At 40.2% G+C, this 15,763-nt stretch overlaps 1 protein-coding gene across 13 annotated transcripts in view; it reads right to left on the bottom strand.

The window, feature by feature from the left end:
- Nucleotides 1-15,763, bottom strand: part of ADGRL2 (adhesion G protein-coupled receptor L2) — a 387,495-nt gene that overhangs the window by 73,849 nt on the left and 297,883 nt on the right. The window lies entirely within an intron of this gene.

The following is a 15,763-nucleotide window of genomic DNA, read 5'->3' as shown; positions in this document are numbered from 1 at the left end:
CTGGTTACTTTTGCTTAGCTGTTTTGTGACCTCAGCATGGACATGATCCAAATATACATGCTGACACTTCACCTAGTTGAACTCCAGTGCTCCTTACTGTGTCTTTTACATAAATTTAACTACATACAGATAGGATTTTAAAACAAATACAGAAATTAACTGTACCAAAAATCGCAGATGTGTACTGCATTAAATCTCCCCATCTCTCACAAAAATAATACATTTAATTTTAATTTTAACATGTTTTTTCTGCTTAATAGAATTCCTAAAAATAAGTAACTTCTCCAATGAAGCAGTATAAAATACTTTAGAAACAGAACAAGGTTCAGCTATTCATCCAGATGCTTAGTCTTTTAGAGATATTTTTTAATACAAAAGAATATATTACATCAGAATGAAACTATCTGCATACTACAGTTTCTTGTACACAGTTACTGATGGATTATTACTAAACAGTATTTCTCTTTCTTACAAAATTGTGTGATTTGGAAGAAAAGCTGGGCAATATGGTGGTGTTAAAAACTTATTCCTTTAAAATAGTAAATCCTGAATTTTCAGGAGAACTTCCTATTTTTTAAAAATGCCTTCATAATAGAGTAACACAAGGCCATTAATATTTCTGGGCAGGCTGTTGGAGACCAGTTGTGACAGCAAAGAGAAATAACTGCTAAGTATGGAAAGTTGGAGCTCTGCGGCTTTTTGAAAGTGAAGAAAATAAACTTTTCTTAAAAAGAATGATGCACTGGAAGAAGCAAGTACCTAAAAAAATCAAGAACGACTTGAGATAACCCCTGGACAGTAAATTTTCCCACGAACCAGAGGCTATCCCTTTTTCCATTGAATTCTGTGTATTAAAACTCCTACTATATGCAGATGATTATCTGTTAAGACAGCGAAAGTTTTTTATAAGGATCATGCAAGTATAAGGATGTGGCTCCCTGGCATGAACTCGCCCAGCCACAGGGAGAACAGTTGGCCAGAGCCCAGTGACCAGGTCTGCCTTTATAGTTTGTGGAACCATATCCTACAGGAAACCAGTACTGTTACTTGGCCAGTATGCTTCAGTATTTGTTAATAAGGGAAGGAGTCAGTGCTGTGGAAAGCACTGAGTTCCACCTCAGGTTCCCTCCTGGCCCTCAGTGTGGCTGTGCACACCATGAGCAGTAACAAACACCAGGATTACAGGCTTGCTGAGGTGTCAAGGGCTGAGAGCTGGAAAGAGCTAAACCATGAATCCATCACACTGATACCCTGCAGGTTCCTCCCGTGCAGCAAATTAATGCAATGAAGACAGAAGTCACTCACAGCTCAGGGAGGGGTGAGAAACAGGCACAGGGAGGGGTATGTGCAGAGTCCCCACCACACGTCAATACAGCAACTCCTTTCATTATTGACCATCACAACAGCCATGGTGGGACCAAATAGAATGCTGCTAGTCACTGCCATTCCTACATCCTACTACTCCTGTCAAATCTAATGCCATCCCCAGGAAGCTCATCCCTCTTGCTGGCAGTAATGGTGCCTGTATCTCCTGCACTCAGCTGGGATTCCATGGCCTGAAGCACCACCATGGCCTGGCTGGGGAGTTCATCCCTCTCAAACTCTTTGACTTTCCACCAGCAAGAAGGGGAACAGCACCTACAGCTGTCCAAAGAGATGTTTGCACCAGGACAGGAGGGAAGGGGCATGGGGTGCAGCTGCTGAGGTGTCAGCGTGCAGCAGCTGAGGACAGTTATGGGGCCAGGGCTGACAAAGCACACACAGCTCCCTGGGACCAGCACTGAGCCCTGCTGTGGATCCTGCAGCACAAGCTCCATTTCTGCTAGGAAATACTCTAAATTCAAACACAAGACTTCAGCAGTTTTGCTACAGAGAAATCAGCAGCCTGCAAATCTTACTTCATCATCTATGGCAACTGCTATAATGACTATGAATGTGTTTTATCCTGCAGTTTTTCCCCCTGCAGGCATCCACAAGAAGTTCTGTATCAGGACAAACATTAAAAATATTAGAGCAAGGTTAGATCACTTTGCAGGCAACAGAGGACACACCTGAGATTGCAATGTAGGTGCTACACTGCAAAAGCAGCAAGCAATAAAGCAAAACAATGCAGCATGTGTTAGGTGGGAATGCTGCTCTAAGAAATCTCTGTGGTGCAGAAAGAATTTCAACTAAATAAAATAAATAAACTCAAAGACCACTAGCAGAGCTGCTATGATCTTTATGCTGAAGCTTTATTTGTAATTTTTTTCCTTTCACCAAAGAAAAAATAAGTATATCAACAAGCAAAGTGTAATTCAATCCATCTTGCAATCCTGACAATCGAAGAAAGAACTTGTGGGAGGCCCTGTAAGCGAAAAATCAATATTGCAGCTTTGTGCCGTGCAAATGTGAATACTGCCAAATAGCAGTGCTTAGGGTAAAATGAACTGGTTTGCTCCATTTTCTCCTCTCTGAACAAATGATTTTGAAATGACAGCTTTTTTTTGGAGCTATAAAACGTCAAGCAATAACTCCCTGTGCTTTAGGCAAGTGATTGGAATAAATACCTCTTGGCAACAGGTGCAGTGACTTAGGACTGAAATTCATTTACGTTCAGGAGATAATTCCCGATAAACAGATGCACTGCCACGGGATGGAAGCGTGAACAACCGGCATCTGAGTGCTTCAGTGTCATTCCAGAGCTTTTTAGACCGAAGTGTGTGGCTCCGTCAATAATTACTGTTGTCACCGGTAACTTTGTATCTCGAATGCAATTCCACAGGAGTGTTCCCAACACTGTATTTTCTTAACCAACCTGTATTAAACCTGCTGCTCGCCTTACCGACCCTCGAACAGACCTGCTCTGTTTGGCTGTCCTCCGGCAGCTGAAATCAACATTCCTCCTCTTCCTGCTAATTGCTTGGAGGCAAACTGTGCCCTGGATGACACTGCTCCTGCTGTCTGCCGCCCAAAACGCTCCCCGATTGCAAAGGCCTTTTGGTGCCTGGGCTGGGACTTCCAGCACAACCTAAACATTAACTCAAATAAGCGTCTATTACCTAATGCAACATATGCTGTCTCTGATTCACTCGTGCCTGTGTATATTAATCAGTGTTGTATGCCAATTTTTAATTTATTTTTTCTTTTTAATGGAAGAAGATCAACACCTAATGAGGAGAAAAACATTGTTTCTCTCCTGCTGACCATTTTGATTATAGAAAAGCTTCCTGGCAAACATATGTTTCCTGCACATTTTATCTGCTCACAAATTAGGTGAGTGCAGGCTCTTTATAGAAAGGAGCAAATAAACTGCTTTTGTGAAATCGCATTTCTCACAAAAAAAGGTAGAGGGGATGTTTAGTGGCAATATGCATTCTTTAATTCTTTATTGATCAATCCATATAAGAAAGAAAAACTGAAGGGAAAATCACAATCAAAATCTCTCCTCTGGTATTTCAGTCTATGAAATGAAAAGTACAAGTCCTGTACAAGAACCGTAATTCAGAATCATGTTTTGGAAACGTGGTAAATTTGATTCTGGCTAAAAAATTTAAATTTAAGTTTGCAAAGCCTTATTTACCATTCCACTGTCTTGGTTCCTTCAGAAAAAAACTATTTCTCTTTACAAAGATAACCTAAATTTGTCAAAGTGCAAAGAAAAGTTAAAAATTCACAGCATCCTGCCCACTAGCATACCATCTTTTTGAACTGTCAATAATAAGAGAGTGTGCTAAGTTTGGTAGATAAAAGCAAAAAGGCACCACCACATTTGAATGTTCATCGACTAGAGGGGGAAAACAGTGGAATGTAAACAGGCTAACATCAGTACTTGACATCAGAAGCAAGGAACCTTTGATTAAAACTTAAAGCACAGAGAAAGTCAACATGGAAGTATAAATTTATTTCAAAGAATGAAGATACTGGAAGAACGGAGAATCCAAACCAAATCTCTGCTGAAGTAGCTATATATGTTTCTGTGTGCAAGGAAATATTGCTTCTTGTGTTATTTGGCTGTAACAGAAAGGTCTTTTGAAAAGAGCACATCTTTTCAAACAGAATGTTTACAGTTGTCTCTTTCACAATCTCTTTTATTTTACCATATCATGCAACATGATGATTTAAGTTCTACACAAGATGAAGTGATGTGTCCTGGGCAGCATTTCAATAATATATGTTCAACAAATGCAAAGCCCAATGAAAACTGTGCTGAGAATCCTCTCCCTCTCCACTGAAGTGCATCCAGGCACACACGGGAGGGTGCACGAAGACAGCTGAACACACTTTGCCATCTGAAAATCATGCAAATGCTCAACATGGGCGTCTCAAAGCTTTTGTAATTCCTCAGACAAGTCTCAGCATCCTGCAGTTTCTAAAGAATCCCATGAACTCTGTCAAGGGAGACTTTTCTCCCTGTCTCTCAGCACTGAATATATTTCACACAGACAAGCATGTTATTTTGTTAAACAGCTTTTAAATTATCCAACCCTGGTCAAAAGAACGCTACCAACTACTACAAAAGACAGAGGCAATTTAAATGACAACTGTGCTTTCTCATTCTATCTTTAAAGGAAAAAGTCATTCTGGCAAGCATGTCTATTAAAAGATTACACTGGGCCAGTAAGAGCTTCTGACAGTGCGCAGAGGTCTGGAGTTCACAGCACTCAGCTCCTCTTTCAGGGAAACCCAGCAGCCATGCACAGCCAGCCTGTGCTACAGCCCAGCACACAAAACCCCACTGTTCAGTCGGGGTCAAATTAGGCAGGAAGTGATCATTTCAAAAATATCCTCCTACAGCTGGATTCTCTACCATTTTATGTATATACTCCTTCTTGTCAATTAAGATGCTGAATGGAGCAGACGTCGGGAGAAAAGGGATTTTTTAGTAAAGGAAAACTATTTTCTACTAAGAGACGCCTCCCTCATTTTTTAAAACTCATTCATAAAAATGGGATCATCTCAAAACAAAGTACATGAAAATATCTCATTATTTGAACTTTAACAAAGAGGCAGAGAGTCCTAAGGAACAGACCTGACCCTTTAAATTACACTGAAGCCAGGCAACTTTTTCACTGAATAAATGAGCTGTGAGGGGAGATTCTTAACACTGGTTTCTTGAATTCTTTTTCTCAGACATTTCATATTTCAAATGCATAACTAAAGTCTGGAATCCTGTCTCTTACAAAATGGATATATGAAATCCTATCAACAAAAGCTTTTAGAAATATTAAGTAACTAGTGAAGGCTTTTTACAGAATTTTTCTACATTTTATTTGAACATGATTTTGCCTTTTAAAAAATTAAAATTTTAAAAATCTTTGACAAGTTTGAATGTTTTCCAAGATTCAGTGTGAGCAGCAAAATTAAAACAGCATGTAATTTTCTGTAATTATATACTTAATATTCAGTATACATAAACATAAAGTACGTATGTCTGCTTAATGAGATTCAGGAGAGAAGCCAGAGTTACACCCTCTGACTCACACCAGGATGGGTCCTGCCTTCCAGGTTCACTGAAACTTATTATAATTTTCCTTCTATGTTTTCAGTCTCCATGCAATTCTCAAATATAACCCTGTGAGGCTCTCTTCAGAAAAAAAAAAAGTAAGAGTCAAGGCTTACCTACTTTCTGCACCTTGTTAAATGATTCAGCAAAACCTAAAGTGAGCAGCAGCATCTCAGCCTTTTAATCTAACAGCGTCAATCCTTCCTGTGTACTGCTGGCAAGGATCTCATTTAAATTCTCCTAAACAGCTCTCACCCCTCTTTCAGAAGGGCAAGAATGTGTCTCTCTGAGCCAGCAGAATTAAAGAGCTTTTTTTGATTGTGTTTTTGTTAGGGTTTGGGTGTGTGTGAGGAGAGTGTGTGCACTTTAATAGCAGGAGGGAACAGAGGGCAGGGATGAGTGCTACACTGACAGACCTGCAGACCACAGTCCTTCAGTCACCTGGAACAAGAACAGGCAGACTGCAGCCATGCACACAGCCCCACGTTAGCCCAATAAGTCTCGACCCTGCTCTGAAGGAATCGCCACTACAGAAAAGAGATAGTTTGGTCTTCATGCCCATTTAATCCTTCACCTGCCTGCAGAGGCTGCCATTAGAGTGCTAATTAATGCTAAACTGTGAAAATGGGCTTCTGCACTTTGAATCCAGCCACACTGAAACTGGAGAGAAACCACTAATTCCTTTAATGAAAGTCACCAAACCAGAGCCTGGTTCCTGGCAGCATTTTAGCAATGCCTACATATGGCAGATGGAAGCCATGTGATCTAAACATGAAAGTCTAAATATCTAATGTAAAAATACATGTTCTTCAGTTCTCACTTAACACCACATTGTATTCTCATATGCATGCACCTTTCCCATCCCTTTCAGTGAAGCTGTCTGCACGAGAGCAAAACTTGGCCCTCTTGATCTAAAATTATCCCCGTTTAAAACAGTATTCATCTGCCAATGATATTTCTTTTCTTTTGCCAGCCAGATGTCTGTTCTCAGGCTGCAAGAATCTCCTTCCTTTTTTCCATCACATCATACACACTTGATCCTCTGCCAGCTCACAAAAAGCACTCTACCCTTTTCTTTCTTGCCATTAAATACATTGCATCTTCAAAAATTTCTCTAGGCAAGTAAGTCCCATGGTCTTTAAAAACCCGCCCTCCTGAAGGTTATCTCCAGTTTACCTACTGTGAACTCTCTGAGCACACCACCTGTCAGGAAGGAGAAGCTTCTGAATCAGAAACAACCTCTTAAAAAGGGACTCAAGACACACAAAGGCTGATGTGTCAGAAATGTTGTGTCAACAGGATTTCCCGTTGAATTATTTCCTCTGCACAGGATACTGGTAGCAGAATAAAAATAAATATGCTTTTATTTTCTATAAAAGTGTATCTTGACAACAATTTATATTTCCAGTTATTGCAATAATTTTTTGATTGGAAACCATGTGTTAAGGAGGGGCAAAGGAAGAGGAAGAAAGGGGAATTTCCATCATCAGTATTCGGAGTGCACAGCTGACAAAAGAACTATTTTCTTCCCACCATTAAGAAACTCAAAGCCTTGTCACCTCAGAGGCTGATAGAAGCCATGCAGAGATGTATCATTTCCTTGGGAACATGTGCATTGGTGAAAGCCAAATCATCCCAGCAGGTGACATGCTGGGTGCTAATAATAACCCTTAGTGTCCTGTGTACATCACCTTTTTAGCAGGCTATACCCTAACCTATGTAGGAAAGTAAAACATTTACTCTCACTAAGATACCTGACAATTCTGGCTCATTTTAAATAAGATTTAATTCTACAATTGCCAAAGTTGAAAATACCAAATACAGCCCTAGTGCTAAAAAAAAAATAGATTTAATTATTGTACAATTGCTACCACATGGCAATATTTGAGATCACAACTGCAAACTTTATAATGGGGCATTTTCTTGTTTACAAATAGAATTATACATATATGTTAGAAATGGAATCAAGAAACAATATAAGAGCTCATATACTCTCTTTTGTTTCAGTAAAATGATAGGGTGGAGTCAACTGTCACAGTATAATTCATAGTGGAAAAGTTATGTGGTTAATTTTAATGATGGCAAGCTGCTTAAAGAGTGCATGAGCATGCAAATAGCACAGCAACCCCCTTCTTGTAAATACAGCTTCAGAAACATTTCAGAGAACTCAGGGGCAGAAAGTAGAACCCTTGGAAACATAAAGGCAGGGATCCTGCAGATGAAATCAAAATATACAGTCATACCTTCTGAAAACAAGAAGAGCCATGTGATGAATGTACTTTAAGGTAAATGTGCCATCACTTTTAATGTTCCCCATAAGTAGATACGAGACAAGAGCAGCATACAATCTTGGAAAATACCTGTCAGAGTGAAAGGCTTTCTTCCTGACCTCACCTTCTATGAAATATTTCTGGATTTTTAAAATACTATTATAGAGAAGAGAGGGATGTACCACACAGTTTTTACAATGTACTTAAGGTTCTGGCACATTCTGTGAATCATGAAATAAGTCTACATACATACGTAAGAAAATCCTCTGAATAATAAATTGCAAGAAGAAATGAAAACTCTTTCATTTTTTGTAAACAATGAGGTAATTAAAAAACTCCTAAGGAATATATGCAGTTCTGACATGCTCCCTGGGCAGCAGGGAGTAAGAATAGCAAGGACAGATACCATTTCCAGAGTAAATAAATGAAACAGGCAGCCATCAAACTGCTGTTAATACCTGTAAAGGAATTGCATATCCACATGCCTCATTGCAAACATAAAAGACAAGGGAGATAAGGGGAAAGGATCATTAAATTCCACCCCGATTCAAATTCAGGGCTTCCGAGTTTGAATTCTGGTTTCAGTCCTGGAATTTGTGTCTTCCTCACCAACCCTCACAGTGTGTATGGCAAGAATGCTCTCAGCTTTTAGAGAACTAGCTAATGAAGGTTCAAACTAGCAAAAATCAGGATCCCTGAAATCTCTGAGTACTAAGACAGTAACTATGCAATTTTCCATAATCATGTGTAGGAGTTCCATATTTAATACTATTTATATTAGAAAGTAACGAGAGGGATGAACAGGCACTTTAGCACAACACAAAAAGGAAAACTTTGCATTTACTGATTCCTTCAATTTAGAAGCACACATCTAATAGCTGAAAGACTGTTTCCAAAGCTCTGCATTGATCTTAATGCAACCCATAATGAAGGCAAGGGCTAGGAAAGCTCCGCACCACACCCAGGAAAGAAATAACTCTTAGGTGCTCAAATATAAACTCAAAACCAGCAAGATAGAAGTGCTGCACCATTACTACAGATGTGAAAGGTAATTTTCTCAGTAATTAATCTGCATGGTGCTTCACCATCCCAGGTCAGAGTTTTCTTTTTAAAAAAATCTTTCCCCACATATTTAAAGCAAGTATCTCAGGAGACAGCTGTGAACTATAGAAGATCTCGCTCCAGTTTTTTCCACACCACCAAAACCCACACCTTGCTGCCGAAAGCACGGCGCTCTCCTGATCCATTACTGAGGTGTACAAACAGGCAGTCCTGGCAGGCAGAGGGGAGGGAAGGCTCCTGGCAGGCAGAGGGAGGGATGGCTCCTGGTAGCCAGAGAGGAGGGATGGCTCCTGGCAGGCAGAGGGAGGGATGGCTCCTGGCAGTCAAAGGGGAGGGAAGGCTCCTGGCAGTCAAAGGGAGGGATGGCTCCTGGCAGGCAGAGGGGAGGGAAGGCTCCAGAGCTCCCTGCGGGGCCGGGGCAGCACCCGGGTGCCCGGAGCTGCGCACACCCAGGGCGCTCCGCTCTGCCCTGCCCACCTCTCGGCACTGCCCCTGCTGCCTTCTGCAGCGGTGAGTGTTCTTAATCAAGGTAATTTCCATATCGAGCTCGGAGAATGATCAAAGTGGCCATTATGGCAGCATAATTGAGGAGGGAATTGTTAATCTGCTGGGGATGCCAAGGAGGGAAGGAGAAGGTTAGGGGTGTCCAAAGGTGGCAGGAATGAGCAGGTGTTAGGGTAACTATTTAAATTAGGCATCGTGACACAATCATTTATAACAGGGCTTTAGACTCCCTGGAAGGCACTACAACTGGATATCCTATCTATTCTACTCAGTAAGCAAAGAGCATTTCTTTTGGTCCAAACAGTGACTTTAGTAAGTCTGCAGTACTGCAAAGTGAGCTGCATTTAATTAAACTATTCTCTGCAACTTAAACAATGCCACAGTACTACTGCAGTGCCTTTTCTATCTCTGCCGCTGCTGAATTTGACCTCCAAATCCTTACTGGGATTCAGCAATGTGTGGCCCACTTTAAATATACAATAAAGGCAATGTTTGAGCTCCAAAACCAAAAGGAACCCTATTTTCCACAATGGCTTTCACATACACAAGCCTCTAGAAGACTACGAGGGCACTTCATGAATCAAATGCAAAATCCAGAAACAGTATTATCTCCCAGTGAATTGCTGTCATCTCTGAAGGATGTGTTGAGCTCCAACATCACACAACTCTTCATAGTAGCAATTTTGTAATATTTTATCTACTTGAAAATAATAGGGAATTTTAGGTAAGCAGAATCTTAATTACCTCAATTAAGTTCTCATCCTGCATCACTAATATCATCGGGAGCTTTGTCATTAACCTCAGTGAGTGCAGGACAGATTCTTTAGAATTTAACCTGGATACTCAATATTCTTGTTCTAATGAAAAATGCATTAATGAGCTTCATTAGACTACTCAGTTTTAAAGAAGCATCTTCTCTCAGCTGCCAGCCTCCCTCAACAGCCTAATGGGGCACTGGTGCATGAGTGAGCCAGAACTCGACACAAAGAGTGTTTAGGTCTCTCTAAGTCTTTTTATTGACTCAGTGAGCTCCACTCCATGTTCAGCCTTCCACGGGAAGAGCAACACCTATTGACTCACTTCAGGAACTCCCTGAGGTGGAGATGCTAAAATGTGTATACACTTTTGAAATTAAAACTGGAGTGGTACAGCTGGAAGACTGTATGCAGTGAAATAAACACAATTAAACCAAGAAGTCCTCCCTATAATTAAAAAATGACACAAGTTTTCTACATAGTCTGCACAGAGGCTCCTCAATGCATTTCAAACACTACCTTTTTTCCAGTCATCTACTGGGACACATTATGGGAAAACCAGTGATCTTCTGTGACCTTCATTTCATTTTATTAAATGCAGCAGACTCCTTATGCTGAATACGAAATAAAAAATATGCAACCCAGGAAAGTACTTTGAGAAAAAATGCCCTTTGGAAGACCCAATTTCAATCTTGATGTATAATAATACAAATTTGCCAGTGACATTTGAATAAAAATCTTTATTATTTATATTATTGTGTTCAGATTTCTATTCTGAATTACTAAATTTAGAACGGGCACTGAAGATCACTATTCAGTCAATGCTTCGTAAACATGGGAAATACATATTTGAAATACATCCCAAGTTAGAACAGACTAGCTGTACTCCCCAACTTTAGCCACAATTTAGGAGATACTTTCCTGTTCAAATAGCTATCCAACTGGTAGTAGAAAAAGCTCCCAAGTATCAAAATACACTCTTTGTTTACACAACAGTGGCTGATGTATTGCTAATAAAGCCTTCAAGGAGAAAATAATGTGAATTGCCCAAGCAAGGGGAACTGACACTAGCAGATATTTTATCTTTCCCATAGCTCTAATAACAATTGAAAAGTGTCACTTGTGGCAGTCCCTTGAAAAACTGGGTGGGGGAGAAGGTCAGGGTGTCTAGTATTCCTGCTAGTAAGTGCAGATTAACAAGTCACCACCCAACATAACATCCACTGAATTTCACTTATCTGCTGTCTGAGCAACCTGCCCAATATTCCAAATGCTAAACACAGAGCCAAATTTGTAGCTGGTTCAGAGCCACATCAAGGTGGGATAGGTGTAGCTGGCCGTAGCAATAATGTGGGGGTATTCAAATTTGGAAGGGAGGGGATGTATGGAAATCCTTCTCCCTAATTAAATCAGAGAATGAGAGTTTGAAGTGGTAAATAATAAATCACAAAGAATCCTCAATCTGGTTGTCAAGGAAACCAGTATGCCTCTACCATAATTGCTGTGAGCCCAATCTTGCCCTTTTTGACATCAAGCCTTATCATGCATTCTGGTCAGAGGCTGAGAAAGTGGCTTCTCTATTCCTCTCGGGCAGAGCTCGGGCTCGCCGGAGCGGGGCCGCACACGGCGGCTCGCGGCGCCGTCCGTCCCCGCCTGCAGACGGGGATGGGGATGGGGACGGACCAGTGAGCTCCAGCACAGCCCCATCAACTCCTCACCAGGCCCAGCCAGCCACACACTGCTGGGCAATGCCACAGCAGCTGTGTTTGCTAGGAAGGCATTCCTAATTTACTGGTGCTGACATTTCCAGCCTGGTTATCACAGCCTGTCACAAGTCCCAGGTATTTCCAGCTGCCCCAGCGCTCTTACTCCCTTAAGCACTTCTGGAAGCAGGAATCAGCCATTTGTTTCACTCATGGACATGTAAGATGCTTATGAAAGAGATGAAGAGGGAAAGGGAAGTACAAGACAAATACGCTTTCAAAAGCACAACAAAATAGATTAAAAATTGACTCCATGCCAAGTCATTCAGATAGCTCAATGCATCATTGTCTCTTTCCTCTGCAATGATAATTACCTTCTATAAACATATCCAAACTTGTTTTTTCCTTCTGTTTCTGGTGTAATCACACATGGCCACTGGACAAGCACCAAACTTTGAGCATAAGCAATTCTCAGTGCTTCAACGTCAGGAAGGCCAAAAAAGGAGGATAACTATATTAGTGTCTCTATCTCATCCTTCAAGAAATCCTGAAGCAGATTTTAGAGGAAGTATCTTCAAAGTAAGGAAATAGGAGGAACAACAGGCAAGTACATTATGTTCCCAGCTGACTTTAAGGGAAAGAAAATCTAGAGACACAGGGAAGAATTGTGAGAATGAAAAAAACCCCATAAAAACTCCCTTTAAGAACTACAGAGAAAAAACAACTACCAGAAAAATTTCCTGTAGATTATTCTTTGAATCTTCTGCAACTAGCTGACTGGTTTCTTGCTGTTCAACCAATGGATAAATCTTATTTTCATTCCTAATCTGTTCCAAGCAATAGCCACTAAAATAATTTCCTTTAATATATTTTTATAAATTTAATGTTAGCAAAACATGTTAAAAGTAGTAAGACTGATACACCCTTGTGATTTTAATCCTTTGCTGTACACCATTCTAATAATCTTCATTTCTTTCAGTATATAAAGAATGTAAAAGATTCAGCTCAGGATCCAAGTTTCAATGGGACACTGGGGATACTCACTGCATAATTCCAAAACTTCATCTTGACACCACATTTGGGTATAGGTAATTTACTAATTTATTTTTATCCATTTTTACTGAAAGGGGTGTGCTAACAGCATTTCCTTTGTCTGTTTAGCTACTACTCAAGAGATGGCTATTTAGTTTTACTGACTCTAGCAACTGGCATCCTTTTTTTAGGTTGGTAGATAAACCAAACATTTCAGCAAAACATACAGTGTGACACAATTTTTCTGATGTAATATTCAACTATTCAAACATTAACTAAGGACATTGGTAAAATCCTTTGTTCAACAGATCTGTAGACCTGCAGCGCATAAAAAGCAACAAATGTTTGTTTCACAGCAGGTTTAATCAAAGCAAAGTAGACTCTCCTGCAAGCCCTCCTGCAATCCAAATCCCTTCCATATTCTTCTTCCAAGGAAATATAATGCTGGTATTTGGTAGCTAAGAGAGCTTGAATTCAACTTTGACCTTTGTTCAAAAACAATTAATAGTTGCAGAGTATCATGAGATAATTCAGGCTGAAGTGGATTCCTGCCTCTTATATGCTCAAAATAGTTTTTAATTCAAATGCTTTTTACAGCTATAAAACTTAAATCACATATAGGAAGAATTATTCCTACATAATTTAAGAACTGAAGCCCCTCCAGTTGTCATCCCAGTCAAAAAGGTACAATTATGGATTAGTTACAACCAATTACAGTAATGCACATTATTCTCTGTATGACTGTATATGCCTCTAAAACTTGATTGCCTTACCAGAAAAAAAAGATAATAAAAGTTTCCATCAGAAAAGATAACACAGAAGTAAATGATTGAGCCATTTGAGTATAAATACATTCATTTGCAAAATACACATGCACATCCATCAGAAGAAAAACAGGCCTGTAGCTGATTTACAGATAATTTACTATGGCACACTCTTTCTACTATTTCATTCTTATTTGAAAAAATTAGTCTGGATTCCTGAGCACAATGACAGGAACCAGTTTATTTTTATGTCTCTTGCTGAATTTCAGTGATCTTGAACCTTTAGGGCTAAACATCTCTGTGACAATCTGTTTTTATCATCTAAGAGTTTCACATACTTCGAGATTCAAAGAATGGTGTCACTGGTTTTCCCAGCGACACATCATGATGGAAAAGGAGTTCAATATTACCCAGGACCTGCTCCATCATAATCCACTGTGAAAAAAATACCTCTGTTTCTTCTGTTGGTAGGAAGCCATAATAAGCTGATATTTCTCCTCTGAACAATCTTCCAGGTGGCCAATTTGATTTGTCAATTCTTTAGAATTTTTATGTCCTCTGAGCAGAATTCTATCCACTATCTTTTGTCTTCACCTTTTTGCTTAGACTCCTGCAATTCTGAACAAAAGCTTTCAAACCTCTTATCCTCTATAACACTAAATTCTGGACTTCAATAAGCTTTGCTATTATATGGGGAGTTTTTGCAGAGCATTATTGGCTCTTCTGAATCCAGCCTGCTACTCACACCGTGTGAACTGAAACAGAGGCGGTTTGTCCTGCAGCTGTGGGAACCGAGGGCATCCCACCTCTGTCTGTGCCAGCCTGCAGCAGGCAGCAGTGGGATGCTGCTCCTGTGCTTCTGCAAACTTCAGCTCACTGCCTGGCCTTCAAACCACTCCAGAGCTGTGCTGCAGGGCTGGGCACTGCTGGGCACTGCCTGCTTTCGCAGGTTGGGCGTGGTACCCCTAAGCTGTAGATAAGCAGTTTCTGAGCAATTCTGAACTCAAATGCAATCTTTATATGTCCCTGTATAACCAAAACATCCACAGTTGTCTCCTGCTGTAGTTATGAAAAATGGTTTTTAACTGTAACTGGCCTAAGCTACTTTTAGAGAAATTCTATCTCCAGGCGTCATCACCTACCTAACATCCTCTTTTTGCCATTACCACAGACATTCCTCTATGAAGAAATACAGGCAATGCAGCTTGCATTTCCTCACAGAATACCAACTATATTAGCAAAAAGGACTGGAACCAAAACAGGAATAAAAAATTAAAGGCACTCTGAAACAAACTAGTTGTGATGCTTATTTATAGGCCTCTTTCTGGGAGAGTAAGACGAGACTGAAACAGCTAACCATAGTATTCCCCTTTGTGAAAGTTGCAGAACATTGACTCGAGGGAAAAGCTCTGCATGCAGGACAATGTTTCACTGACTCTTTTCTTTCTGTCCCTGGTCCTTCTCCTCCCAGGTACCTGACAGGATTAGATACAGTTCACAATCTCCAGCTGAAAACAAAAATTGTCTTGGTATCAGATTTAATGTAAAAACATCCTAGCTGCACAGGACTGATAATTTTAAAGGCTACTATGGCTAATGATTTTGAAAGACAAAGCATTTCTCTACAGACTTATAAATCAGAAACCCTTCAATTGGTAAAGTTCTGTTTTAGGCACTTCCATCAGACTTTGGATGCCAAGGCTGTAACAGCCACAGGTGATGGCATACCAGAAGACAAAACAAGGGTTATCTCACCTCAGTCCCTAGTGAGAAGATTTACCAGGCTTGCCCATCATCTTTCTTCACATGCATAGCAATAAACCAGCCAGTGGAGCAGACAAAGGAGCTAAATTTGTGCAAGCCTTGCTCAGTAGGGCTGCTGGAACTAGGACACTGAAGAACATCAGAGTGGAGGCAGTTTTACCACGAAAAAACAAACTTGGCACTAATATGAAATACCTGACAGTTTGGAGTCTAAAACTTGATCTGTTCTGAAGGTCTGTGCTTTATGAAAAGTAACCACTAGGACACCTGCAGAATAATTCAATGAACTGGAATCTTGGCCTCCTTTTTTTTTTTTTTTTTTCTGAAAATACCACATTTTTACGTAGGCTTGCCAACAGTTTGAACAAGTAGCCTTAGAAAGGTGTGATTTAGTAAACAAACATACAAAAAATTAACTTGTGTA

Source organism: Serinus canaria, chromosome 8 (assembly GCF_022539315.1).
Source record: "Serinus canaria isolate serCan28SL12 chromosome 8, serCan2020, whole genome shotgun sequence".
In the NCBI taxonomy this organism is placed as follows: Eukaryota; Metazoa; Chordata; class Aves; order Passeriformes; family Fringillidae; genus Serinus; species Serinus canaria.
This window is presented reverse-complemented; position numbering and strand designations above follow the sequence as displayed.